Below are 14,174 nucleotides of genomic sequence, written 5' to 3'. Positions count from 1 at the left end.
CAAAGAAGCCTCCAATCAGCTTAACATGCTTTCTCTCTGCACCTACTTCTCATATGCAACATACCACAATTATTTCTAACTTAGTTAATGCACTCAGTTTCTGAGTATTTTATAAAACATTCATCGTTGGGCAAGAAGATAAATGGGATAATTCTGTGGCCAGCATTGTGTCACTTAAAGGTTCATCTACTCTGTGAGTATTTGTTGGACATCTACTCTTTATTAACTACTGGATCAATCACTGTGGAGATAAATATGTATCGAGTGGTATTTCCTCCATAAGGAACATTTCATTTTGTAGAATCGATCATCACCTTACACCACATGGAATGCCTGGGTTGAAAGAGACTTGCCTTAATATTCCTCAGTTATTTACAGAATAAGAAACTGGCTGGCTGTATGCCATGTCTCACATCTATAATCCCAGCACTTTGAGAGGCCAGTGTGGGAGGATCACTTGAGGCCAAAAGTTCAAGACCAGTTTGGGAACCATAGCAAGACCTTGTCTGTACAGAAACTTAAAATATACGTATTAGGTGTGTGTGGTATTGCACGCCTGTAGACCCAACTACTTGGGAGGCTGAGATAGGAGGATTGCTTGAGCCTGGGAGGTTGAGGCTGCGTTGAGCCATGATTGCACCATTGTAATCCAGCCTGGGCAACAGAGCAAGACCTTGTCTCAAAATAACAATAATAATAATAAAACAAGCATCATGCCAAACAGAGTAGTAGCATTTTAAACCCTTCAAAATATTTTAAAAGAGGGAAATTACAGTGGAGGTGACGTTTGTGCCATGAAGAGTAATAGTGTTAAAAATTCTATTTTAATACCTCAACCCCCACAGGTCTGCTAAATATCCTCACAGGTGAACCTCCAACTTCTCACCTCTTGTATTACAAGAAGCTCCACAAACTGTGCTGGAAAGAAAAAAGTGAACTCAGACATAGAAGTGTCTAATGCTGACATCCTGTTTTGTCCCTTAACAGTCGTTTGGTTTTCAGTTAATTATTAAAATACCTATTTAAATTACTTAAATACATGTTTAAATATCTGTTTGAAACAATAAAATGTGTGGAGCAGATTGTAAATCGCTGTGGCTGTAGAAAACACAACAGAGGTGAACTTTCAGAGAGGGCTTACGTCCTTAAGAAAGGCAGATGGGACATGCTGGGGCGTTTGCAGCATTGGGGTGGCTATAATCTTAGATCTCAGGAGACACTGGACAACCATTTGCAGGGCTGGGGCTTGGGTGAGGTAGGTGAGGCTTCCTATGGGATGGGTACAACATTTAAGGGGGTGCTGTAAGCTCAGTAATCAGGATAAATGACATCTTAATGAAACTTAAAAGAAGATTTATACAAAGAAATCATTGGTGAACAAAATATTAAAATTGTAAATAAAGACAGATTGTATAGGGTTGGGATTAGGGTAAAAGAATACGAGTTATTTTTTTAATGCCTCCCTTTCTTGTACAGATGGGAGTTTGAATGACAGTAAGGTAAGGTGATTCCCTCAGGACACACTCTGCCCAGCAAGTTATTGGTTCTCAGGCAGTGAAATCCCAAGTTATATTTGGTCCCTTCCAAGCCACAGTTGCATGGTATTATAAGTTGAATGGTGTCCTCCAAAGCAATATGTTGAAGTCTGAATCCCTGGTACTTACGAATGTGACCTTATTTGGAAACAAGGTTTTGCAGATGTAATCAAGAGATGACAAGTTCATTTGGGTAGACCCAAATCTCATTTGTCTAGTGTTTTTTATAGAAAGAGGAGATTGGGACACAGACACATACAGAGGAAAGACTATGTGAAGGCATGCAGACAGAAGACAACCATGGGAAGACGGAGGCAGATATTGGAGGGTTGCGTCTGCAAGACAAGCAATGCCAAGAACTGCTGGCAACAACCAGAAAGTAGAAGACACAAGAAAGGATACTCCCCTGCAGATTTTAGAGGGAATGTGGCACACACAGAGAGAAGACAGCCATGCGAGATGGAAGCAGATATTGGAGTGGTGGATCTACAAGCAAAGAACAAAGATTGCTGGCAACTGTCAAAAAGTAGAAGAGGCAGGAAAGGATCCTTCTCTACAGATTTTACAGAGATCGTGGCCCCATCAACCCTTTTATTTTGGGACTTCTGGCCTCCAGAACTATGAGATAATACATTTCTTTTGTTTCCACCCACCCAGTGTACAACACTTTGTTTTAGCAACCCTAAGAAACTAAAACAACTAGTTTACTCTTTCTCCTTTAGGCTGTCTGAAACCCACTTTCCAAGAACAGCTGGTTTCACTTGGGCACAATGCTGGGAAAGCATACCATGGTCACCTTTGTCTGACATAAAGAACATAGACCACTAAGTATGTGTGCATGAAGAGAGAAAGACTTGAAGGATGGCATTTAAGAAGATGAGATCTCCCAGGGTTGCTCAGAGAAGGAAGTTACCTTGGCTTCTAAAGAGTCTTGATATACTCCCTATTCTACTAGTAAAATTTGCTTATGGAAAAATCTGCAATGCGTAAAATCCTATGTTACTCTTTGCAGAAACACCAAAGGTTAAATATTATAGAACACTTGGCTAATGTGCTTGCCTTCTTCTGTTATAGTACAGAAGGAAATGTTTTTATGTTCCTTGAGTATAATTTCCTTAACTTTTTTTAGGTTAACGTTCTAATTAAGTAATTTTTTTATAGGTCAGTGGCCACGTGTTTGGTAAAATTTTATCAAGTTAAATAATGTCAAATAAAATATACTGCTAAGAAGAAATGGTGCTGTGGCAATTTTAATCAGAGTATTACCAGCAAAATACTAATGAGGCATTTTAGTTTTAAAAGGTTGACCTTTTTAGTGCCTTTTCTATAGCAGGGCATGAAGCTTTTAAAGTGATTCGTTTTTAAGCTAACCTTCAGTGTAAAATATAGCCTTTTCTTTTTGGCATACCTATTTTTAAGTCTCCATATGTCTTAAAACGTTCTGCAGCATTTCATTTGAAGCCCAGTTATTTCTAATAGATAAAGCACAAACACAATGACTGCATGAGACTCTGCTGATTGCAGGATTTTGGAACCCTAAGCATAGTGCACTTACAAAAGAAGTGTGGTAAAATATACATAATATAGCGCTTTCTATCTTAACTATTTTTAAGTGCACAATTAAGTGGCATTAAGTACATTCACATTGTCATGCAACCATCACCACCATCCATGTCCAGGACTTTCCATTTTCCCCAACTGAAGCTCTTTTACCACCAAACACTCACTCACTCCCCATTGCTTCTCCCCCCGTCCCTGGCAACCACCACTCTACTTTCTAGCTCCCTGAATTTGGCGACTCCAGGGACCTCATACAATTGGTATCATATAGTTTCATCCTCTTGTGTCTGTCTGGCTTATACCACTTAGCATAATGTCCTCACCTATGTCCTCATCCTTTTATGGCTGGCTTATTTTACATAGCATAAGATCCTCATCCATGCGGTAGCATGTGTCAGAATTGCCTTCCTTTTTAAGGCTGAATTATATTCCATGGTATATATAGAACCTGTTTGGTCTTTCCATTCATACAATGATGGACACTTGGTTTGCTTCCTCCTTTCAGCTATTGTGAATAATATTGCTGTGAACACATGTGTAGAAATACCCATTGGGATCTTTATGGGATCTTTACTTCCTTTCTTTGTTTTTTTTTTTTTTTTTGAAACAAGGTCTCATTCTGTCACCAAGGCTGGAGTGCAGTGGTACTGTCATGGCTCTCTGCAGCCTCAGCCTCCCTGCTCTCAGGCAGTCCTCTTGTCTCAGTCCTCCAAGTAGCTGGAACTACAGGTGTGTGCCACTGCACCCAGCTAATTTTTGTAGAGATATATATATGTTTTTTTTTTTTGTAGAGATGGGTTGCGTCATGTTACCCAGGCTGATCTTGAACTCCTGGGCTCAAGCGATCCACCGGCTTTGGCCTCCCAAAGTGTTGGTATTACAGGTGTGAGCCACTGTACCTGGCCAGAATCTCTGCATTCAATTCTTTTGGGCATAGACCTACAATTGTATTACTGGATAATATGGCAGTTCTATTAGGTTGGTGCCAACGTAATCATGGTTTTAAAAAAAAAAAATGGCAAAAACCGCAATTACTTTTGCACCAGTCACTACCCTATCACAGCTTATTCTTCACCACACTCCTTTAGGCTTGAACAAATACAATACACTCAAAAATTTAGGTCACTGCCCTGACTCACAGACGTGAAAAATTCACAGATACCATCATCTGGTGCTGAAAATGATGGCTTAGTTTTAGTTAATTGTTTGACGAGATCTCTTCACTCTAAAACCAATGCAATCCCATTAAATACAAATATATTTTGTGCCAAATTTAGGATAATTTAATGCAGTGGGATTAATGTGATATTTTGCTGAGGAATGGGCAAAAAGAGCTGCAATAATTATTCATTCAATAAATATTGGTTTAGGACAGAAGATGGCCAGCTTCTCTGTAAAGATCCAGGTAGAAATTTTCTGCTTTGTGGGCCATGCAGTCTCTGTTACAAATACTCAATTCTGCCTTCATCACACAAAAGCAGCCATAGACAATATGGAAAAAAAAAAAAAAGGGTGTGGCAGTGTTCCAATAAAATTTTATTTATAAACCCAAGTGATGGGCCACATTTAGTCCCTGGACCAGATTTGGCTCATAGGGCATAGATTCCTGACTTTCATGGCTCTGGAAATAATGAAGAAAAAAATTAAAAGACTTTCCTCTTGTATAGCCTACACTCTGGTTGGAGATAGAGAAACATGATAAAGAAATCAATCAGGATATTAAATAATCTGGTGAAACACATAGTTTATAGTCAAGCATGTTTTGCATTAATCTTTTTGCAATTAAAAATGCGTTGTCTAGGGTCCTAATCATATTTAAGTCCTGGTTTATGTTACTATGCTATTTTTGCATTGATTCATGTGTCAACAAGTGGCAAAGGGATCAGATCTGCACATTGTCCACATAAATTATTTTTAAAGCTCTTTGTATTAGCCAAGGTTTTCCAGATAAACAGATTTATTATCAGTAATTCGTTCATATGATTGTGGAGGCTGAGAAGTCCCAGGATCTGCCTTCATAAGCTGGAGACCCAGGAGAGCTGACAGAGGATTGATTGAGCCCAGGAAGTGGAGGCTGCAGTGAGTCGTGATCACACCACTGCACTCCAGCCTGGGTGACAGACCCTGTCTCAAACAAACAAACAAAAAAACACAAAAAACAAACAACAGCTTTCGTTCTGCAAAAAGAATGGAGATAGACAGGAGACCGAGTTCTTTCTGTTCTGCACTATTTGTTTCAAGGATATTTGTGTAGTGACTGCCCTTGGATGGTAGAGACAATGTCCACATTTGTTTGCTTTCCTGGATAATAAATATAATTCCTCCCAGCAGAGCCACGTTTGGGAAAGTTTATTATTAGTAGCTGTCTTCTAAGAATGAGTGTTCCCTAAGATTGTTTTCTAACCTGGGACACAAATAAACTCTGTACGTAGCATGCACCTGGTCCTGTCCCTTCATAACCCCTTGTGAGACATGAGACTTCGGCAAGGTAGAAATCAGCTGACCACTATCACTAATAAAGTCCTTTGTTTCTGAGCTAAAAGTTTCATGTCTGTTGCCAGTATTTATAAAACTATGGTCAGCTAATGTGTTAGCTTGAAAGGAAGGTAAAATTTCAGAGTCATCACCATTTTTGACAATAACTACTCTCTCCTCTCATTGCTTTGAGCATACAAATGGTTGCACTTTAATTGCCAATAATCCTGTTTATTTTTTTTGCGTGGGACGCTCTTTTATAGCTCCCAAAGAGCTTCACCTCAGCTGTATAAATAAACTATCCTCATAACATTCTAATTTAAGTGTGCTATTTTTTTATTTTCTGAGCTAATAATTTAAATGCAATATTCCATTTATCTTTAGAATTATGATGGAAGGAATGGAATAGAAGGAACACATACAGGATAGAGAAGTAAATGGAAGGATCACTAATTAAACACCATTTGGCTATGAGAAAAGGGTTGCAGAGGTCCTGCAATTTTGACAGAGAGAAACATCGTGTCATTGACCGTATTAAGAATGTCAGAAGAGACATCCAGTTTGAGACCCCTCCACGCATATATTTGGGGCAGATAATTTAGGTCATTTGGACAGAGCCAAAAATAACTAGAAGTAAAAAAAAAGTAACTAAAAAGTTACTAAAAGTTATACATAATGTGGCCATGTGCATCTTTTATTTGTGAATGTATAATTGATATTTCATTTTCTCCTCAAAAAGGGAAACATTATTTCGATAATAAATAGACCGCATTCAAGGATTCACTTAGTCTGTAAGTACTTTACATCTCTATAATGTGATTTATTAGCTACATGGTTTATGTAATTGAGAGATGTCTCAAATATGCCAAACCATGAACAAAAAATTTTTAAAAAATTGTAAGATGTCCACATTTAAATTTAACCCAAAATGTTTAAAGGCAGAAATATGTTACAGTTATCCTTTCAGCTTAGAAGAAGAAGAGAAAGCCACTAATCATAGTTTGCCTTTTCATTTTTATGTAGGAAAAATCCTGGAATTTAACCGCATGTAGAAATAATCAGAGCAAATCCCATCCTGGTGACTTTAGACTCTTGGGCAGGATACGAAGAATCTTATTTGCATACTTTTACTACAAGTCTGTAAGGGAATACAAACTGAGACAACCTTTATCTTTGAGGAAAATAAAAAAAATAAAAATTACACATTTCAACTGAAAATATTAACATTCTCTCTCAGTAAATGACAGAAGACAGCAAGAAAGAAATCTTAGCCAATAATATTTATAAAACAAGTGTTGGAGTCCATTGCAGTAAATTATAAACAATGATAAAAAGTATCTCCACAAATATCTTTCATAACTTGGAAATCATAAATGCTATCTTTAAAAACCAATGACTTCAAAAGGCAATTAAAAAACAATCAAAACCTACATCATAACTAATTTAGAACCAAAGTAAAACAAAACAATTATTTTCAAAGTCTTATTAAGTGCTATTAAAGAAATAAATAGCCTGACACAGTGGCTCATGCCAGTAATCCCAGTACTTTGAGAGGTTGACATGGGTGAATCGCTTTAGTCCAGGAGTTTGAGACCAGACTGGATAACATGGCAAAACCCTGTCTCTACGAAAGACAAAAAACATAGCCAGCCATGATGGTGCAGGTCTATAGTCCCAGCTGCTTGGGAGGCTGAGGTGGAGGCTAGCTTTAGCCATAATGTCAAGGCTGCAGTCAGCTGAGATGGTGCCACTGCGCAGTAGCCTGGGCAACAGAGAGAGACCTTGTTGAAAGAAAGGAAAGAAGGAAAGGAAAGAAAGAAAGAAAGAAAGAAAGAAAGAAAGAAAGAAAGAAAGAAAGAAAGAAAGAAAGAAAGAAAGAGAGAAAGAAAGAAAGAAAGAGAGAAAGAAAGAAAGAAAGAAAGAAAGAAAGAGAGAGAGAGAGAGAGAGAGAGAGAGAGAGAGAGAAAGAAAGAAAGAAAGAAAGAAAGAAAAGAAAGAAAGAAAGAAAGAAAAAAAGAAAGATTGATTCAGGATTAAGTTCTAGTTCAGTAATAGTATACTCATTCCATCCTCTTTACAAGGAACAAAGAAAAAAATAGTATTAAAAATAAATATTGAAGAAGAATAAAGCTTGAAAATAAATGTGTTCAAAAGTCAAAGCAAAAAGCCAGAATATAACAGATGAATAAGTACATACCATTGAGAACGTGTGACATGAAAACATCAAAAAAAAAAAAAAAAAAAAAAAAGGAAAAAAGGAAGAAAGAAAGGAAAAAATGAAGGAAGAAAGGGAGAGGAAAAGTGTGTGAAACAGAGAAAGGAAGAGAGGAAGGAAGGAAGGAAGGAAGGAAGGAAGGAATTATGATAAACCTAAACAAAATTTAATTCTATAAAAAAGCAGACAAACTTTATTAAGAAGAAAAAATTATAAATAATAGGAAAAATTGGAACATTACTATATGTTTGCAGATGTGTCTGTATTATTTCATGATATTAAAATATATTCAGTCACATATAAATGGTGGTAGCAAAAGCAAAGCAGATAAGGAAAGTACATTCAAATTCAGGATAAATTCTATTTCAGTAAGAACACACTCATTCAGGCTGGGCGTGTTGGCTCACGCCTGTAATCCTAGCACTTTGGGAGGCTGAGGCAGGGGAATCACCTGAGGTCGGGAGTTCAAGATCCGCCTGACCAACGTGGAGAAACCTTGTCCCTACTAAAACTACAAAATTAGCCAGGCATGGTGGCGTATGCCTGTAATCGCAGCCACTTGGGAGGCTGAGGCAGGGGAATCACTTGAACCCGGGAGGCAGAGGCTGCAGTGAGCTGAGATCACATCATTGCACTCCAGTCTGGGCAACAAGAGCAAAACTCCGTCTCAACAACAAAAAAAACAAAACAATACCCTCATTCCATCTTCTTTCCATTCATGGAAGTGTGTAATGGCTAATTTAATGTGTCAGCGTGAGGGCCAGGGTGCCCAGAAGGTTGGTTAAACCCTGTTGAGTGTGTCTGTGGGGGTGTTTCTGGCAGAATGAGTAAAGTTGATTGCCCTTCCTAACATAGGTGGGCCTCACTCAATCTGTTGAAAACTTGAATAGAATAGAAAGAAGTATAAAACAATTTACTGCCTTTGCCTGATATTCTTCAGAATATGGGCTCTCATGCTTTCTGACTTGGACTCTGAATGGAATGAACACCAATCAATCCTCCTGTCTCAGCCTCCTGAATAGGCAGGACTAGAGGCAGGCACCCCCATGCCTGCCTACTTTTTCTATTCTTTGTAGGGATGCGGTCTCACCTTGTTGCCCAGGCTAGTCTTAAACTCCCAACCTCAAGTAATCCTCCTGCCTCAGCCTCCCAAATTGCTGGGATTACAGACATGAGTCACTGCACCAGGCCAGAGCAAGGGTTGTCATGACCTTGCTTGCAAGTCATGCAAACACATGAGTGACTGAAGGGAAATCATCTACTAGTAACCTGAAAGAAATGGGGTAGATAGAAAAGGTCACATTGGGAGCACCAGTCATTTTAGGTTGAGAGATACTGCCTGCCTAAGCTGATCCCACAAGTGGGAAGCCCATGAAGGAAATCTCTAACCTCAATCTTCTACCATCCTTTGAAATCCTTGTTGAATCCACATGGAAGCCATAAGTCAATGGATCCCATTATTATATAAAAATCATCCTCCTGGGCACAAGGTAGGGTGGGAAGACATAAACAGTTATGGCAGAATCTATAATATATGTTCTGCAGTCACTCATCCTATTCAACCCCATACTGCCTTCATAGGGATTGTCTGAAGTAATTTTAGTATAACAACAGCATCTGGATAGAGAAGAATGGAGACAGGCAGGAAACCCAGTTCTCTCTTATTAGTTTAGCAAGAATCCATTATTGTTTCCCACTCCCGATGGATTTGAGACAAAATCATTCTTCTCCTTTGAACTCCAAACACTAACTCTATCTGTTGTTCAGTTGTCACTCAACATAAACCACAGCACCCTGGTGGTCTCATTTTCTGTGTTCAGGCAAAAGTTTCAAATTTGTCAACTTGCATATAAATCTGTGAGTTTTTCTCTTATCTCTCTAATAGCATGATTTAAGTGTGGTGGATTTGATGTTAGTCATACCTTGGTCTCTCACTTTAGTAGCTGGATGTGACATTAAGGTAAATTACTGAGTGTGTCTAGATCTGTTTTTCATCACAAGATAACACTAGTATTTATGCCAATTTCCAATTATATATTGCTAGGTTCCAAATGTGTGTCCCCTCTGAAATTTATATGTTGAAAACCTAATCACCAAACTAATGGCATCAGGAGATGGGCTGTTTCAAAAAATGATTAAATCATGAGGACAGAACCCTCATGAAGATTTGTGTCCTTATAAAAGAAGAAACAGCCAGAAGTCACCCATCTATGTACCAGAAAATTGGCCCTCACCAGAAATTCAATCAGCATTACTCTTGGACTTCCCAGCCTCGTGAATTATGAGAAATAAATTCCTATTTTTGATAAGCCATCCAATGTATGACACTTTGTTCTAAAAGGCTGAACAGACTGAAACACATATGTATAAAACGTTTCAGCAAGGGATAAGATGCTAGTGAGTACTCAATAAGTATTAAGTCCAAAGAACAACACTCAATGAGAAATTCTTATCATTGACATGTCATTAATAGTTCTTAATCAAATGCTAACTTTAGGACTCCATGCCTAAATGACTGAACCCCCAATAAAAACCCTGGACATCAAGTCTCAGGTGAGCCTCTGTAGTCAACAATACTCCATAGGCATTGTCATACATTGTTGATGTCATACATTGTTGCTTGAAAGTCCATTGAGGCCAGACGCAGTGGCTCATGCCTGTAATCCCAGCACTTTGGGAGGCCGAGGCAGGCAGATCACGAGGTCAGGAGATCGAGATCATCCTGGCTGACATGGTGAAGCCTCCTCTCTAATTAAAATACAGAAAAAAAAAAAGAAAAATTAGCCGGACGTGGTGGCTGGCGCATGTTGTCCCAGCTGCTTGGGAGGCTGAGGCAGGAGAATGGTGTGAACCCAGGAGGTGGAGCTTGTAGTGAGCCAAGATTGCCCCACTGCACCCCAACCTGGGAGACAGAGCAAGACTTCATCTCAAAACAAAAAAGTTCACTAAAAGAGGACAACTTGTGCCTGATTTCCTGGACTCAGCACTCTGCACCTTTTTCTTTGTTGGTTCTAATCTGTAACCTTTCACTGTAATGAACGATAACCATGAGCATGATAGCTTTTCCGAGTACCATGAGTTCTCCAGCAAATCATCCTACCTGAGGGTGGACTGACACAACCACCAACCAGAACAATTGAAATTTGCAAGAATTTTTACTGATCTTGATTAAAAACAACCATTGATCTCAAGAAAACATTAAAGATTATCCCCTTTCTTTCGTTCAAATTCTGGATTAATTTTAATGTGAGGTTCACTATAAATATTTGTTCTGTGGCAGTGAGAAGAGGGTGGTTAATTTTTACTGATTCCATTGCAAACTCACATTAACATATTCCTACACTTTGTGAATGTATACACTAGAGATTCTATTTTATGTATCCAATCTATTTCATGAAATAAACTTTCTTACTTTACATACTTATCTCAATTGCCAACTTATTGTTTGTAGTTGGTATGTCATCCTATACTCTGTATTAGAAATAACAGATTATATATCTTCATCAATTATATTGACTTTAATATAATTTCATCCCTTTAATAAGTATTTTTGTTTGTTTGTTTGTTTGTTTTGAATTTGTTTGTTTGTTTGTTTTGAATCAGGGCCTCACTCTGCCATCCAGGCTGGAGTGCAGTGATGTGATCCTAGCCTACTGCAGCCTCAAATTCCTGGCCTCAAGTAATCCCCCCTCCTCAGCCTCCCAAGGTATTGGGATTAGAGTTGTAAGCTACCTTGTCCAGCCAACATAAAATATTCGTCACTGGAAACTTCTATAGGTATTCATAAAGCATTTCATTTTCATAACTACTAGTTTCCTCTCTTACATCCTGTTTCTAAAATGGAAAATTTCTAGGATTATGATTTGGAAACTACTGTTTTCTCTTCTATGTCACAATTCTGATAATGTGTTTCTTCATGTACTTTATGATAATATTTAGTACTACATGGATATCTTGGAAAATGTTTGATTTTTAATTTTGCTTATAAAATAAATACTGTATAATAAACATTATGTTAATTCTCTTTCAATGTTTTTATTGTTCCTGAAACGTAGTGGTTCTCTTCTAGAGAAGTCTAAATTGGCAACTCATTTACATGTTTTCAAGGTGAAAAGAACTCCGTATTGACTTACCATGGCAAGCAGCTGATGTGTAAAAATGAAATCCATAATACGTATAGACATTTGTTTTCTAAACCATTTATGGGCAGAATTCATAAACACAAAAAGAGCTTAAGTCAATGAAGGTTTTAGTTCAATCTTTAGCTGAAGTCTTTTTCTATTACAATGTTGAAATCCGATTGTCTGGCATTGTGTCAACTAGATTTAAAAATAGCTAACTAAAGGAACACAGTCTGAACATGATTAATAAAGGACATTAAAGAAATGGCAACAACTTTAGAAAATGCAATGATAATCTGAGGAAATATCATTATGGTTGTGAATGTGAAGAAAAAGTGCGGTATCTACTGGGATCATGAATTAACTCAGATAACTAAAACTTAACATAATATTAACAATAAAAATTATTCCTAGGCTTTATCCGTTTCATAAAAATCAAAGGTGGACAAGATATAATCGATATCTCAGCAAAAAAAAAATACCCTTTTATTCCATTGTATTATAGATTGTAAGCTTAAGTGCCAAGATTATTTATCAGAGAGCTTTTATAATGCAGAACATGTAAATGTTAGTTTAGGGCTAGAGCAGGCATAACAAAATAACACAGACTGGTTGGCTTAAACAACAGACATTTATTATCTCACATTCTGCAGGCTGGAAGACTGAGATCCAGGTGTAGGCAGGGTTAGATCCTCCTGGGGCCTCTCCCCTTGGCTTGGAGATGCTGTCTTCTCCCTGTGTCCTCACATGGTTGTCCATCTCTGTGTGTCTGTGTCTTCACCTCCTCTTCTTATAAGGACCCTAGTCCCATTCTTTTTTTTTTTTTTTTTTTGACGGAGTCTCGCTCTGTCACCCAGGCCGGAGTGCAGTGGCGTGATCTCGGCTACTGCAAGCGCCGCCTCCCGGGTTCACGCCATTCTCCTCCCTTAGCCTCCCGAGAAGCTGGGACAACAGGCACCCGCCACCTCGCCCGGCTAATTTTTTTGTGTTTTTGGTAGAGATGAGGTTTCACCATGTTAGCCAGGATGGTCTCGATCTCCTGACCTCGTGATCAGCCCGCCTCAGCCTCCCAAAGTGCTGGGATTACAGGTGTGAGGCACCGCGCACGGCCCCTAGTCCCATTCTATGGGATTAGGGTCTACCCTAGGGAACTCATTTTACTCTAATCATCTCTTTAAAGGCCCTATCTCCAAATCCAATCACACTGGGAGTTAGAACTTCGACATATATATTTTGGGGATGGAGCAAAATACATTCCATAAGAATATCAGTAATCCACACTGGGTATCATTTTAAAAATCAACAAGACTTTTCTCACATTTTAGTCACTGTGGTGAAAACATCAATATTTTACCTCTAAATTTTATAATTGCATCTTAATACTTAAGTTAAAAATATATGAAGTAGGGGCCTGGTGTGGTGGCTCATGCCTGTAATCCCAGCACTTTAGGAGGCTGAGGTGAGCGGACCACTTGAGATCAGGAGTTCGAGACCAGTCTGGCCCCATCTCTACTAAAAATGCAAAAAATAGCCAGGTGTTGTGGTGAGTGCCTGTAAGCTCAGCTACTTGGAAGGCTGAGGCAGGAGAATTGCTTGAGCCTCGGAGGTGGAGGTTGCAGTAAACCGAGATCATGCTACTGCACTCCAGCCTGAGTGACAGAGTGAGACTCTGTCTCAAAAAAATAAAATAAAATAATAATAATAATATATATTATGTATGTATGTGTCTGTATATAAAGTACAGACAGAAAATGACAATATTTTGACCATTGTTTCTGGAATATGCCACCAATTAAAAAAAGAAAATTGGGTCATGAGTAAGGCTCACTTTAGAAATAGATGTTACTTTCGGCAAGGTGTGGTAGCTCATGCCTGTAATCCCAGCACTTTGGGAGGCCAAGACTGGAGAATAGCTTAAGGCCAAGAGTTCAAGACCCACCTAGGCAACACAGCAAGGCCCAACATCTACAAAAGATTTTCAAAAATTAGCTGGGTGGGGTGGTGCATGCCTGTAGTTCCAGCTACTTGGGAGGTTGAGGCAGGAGAATTGCTTGAGCCCAGGAGTTTGAGGCTGCAGTGAGCACCACTGCACTCCAGCCTGGGTGACAGAGCAAGATTCTGTGTCAAACAAAAAGAAGGAGGGAGGGAAGGAAGGAAGGAAGGAAAGAAGGAAGGAAGGAAGGAAACGAAAGAAAGAAAGAAAGAAAGAAAGAAAGAAAGAAAGAAAGAAAGAAAGAAAGAAAGAAAGAAAGAAAGAAAGAAAGAAAA

Source organism: Colobus angolensis, unplaced genomic scaffold (assembly GCF_000951035.1).
Source record: "Colobus angolensis palliatus isolate OR3802 unplaced genomic scaffold, Cang.pa_1.0 Scaffold459, whole genome shotgun sequence".
Classification (NCBI taxonomy): Eukaryota; Metazoa; Chordata; class Mammalia; order Primates; family Cercopithecidae; genus Colobus; species Colobus angolensis.
The sequence above is the reverse complement of the archived record's forward strand: the minus strand, read 5'-3'. Positions refer to the sequence as shown.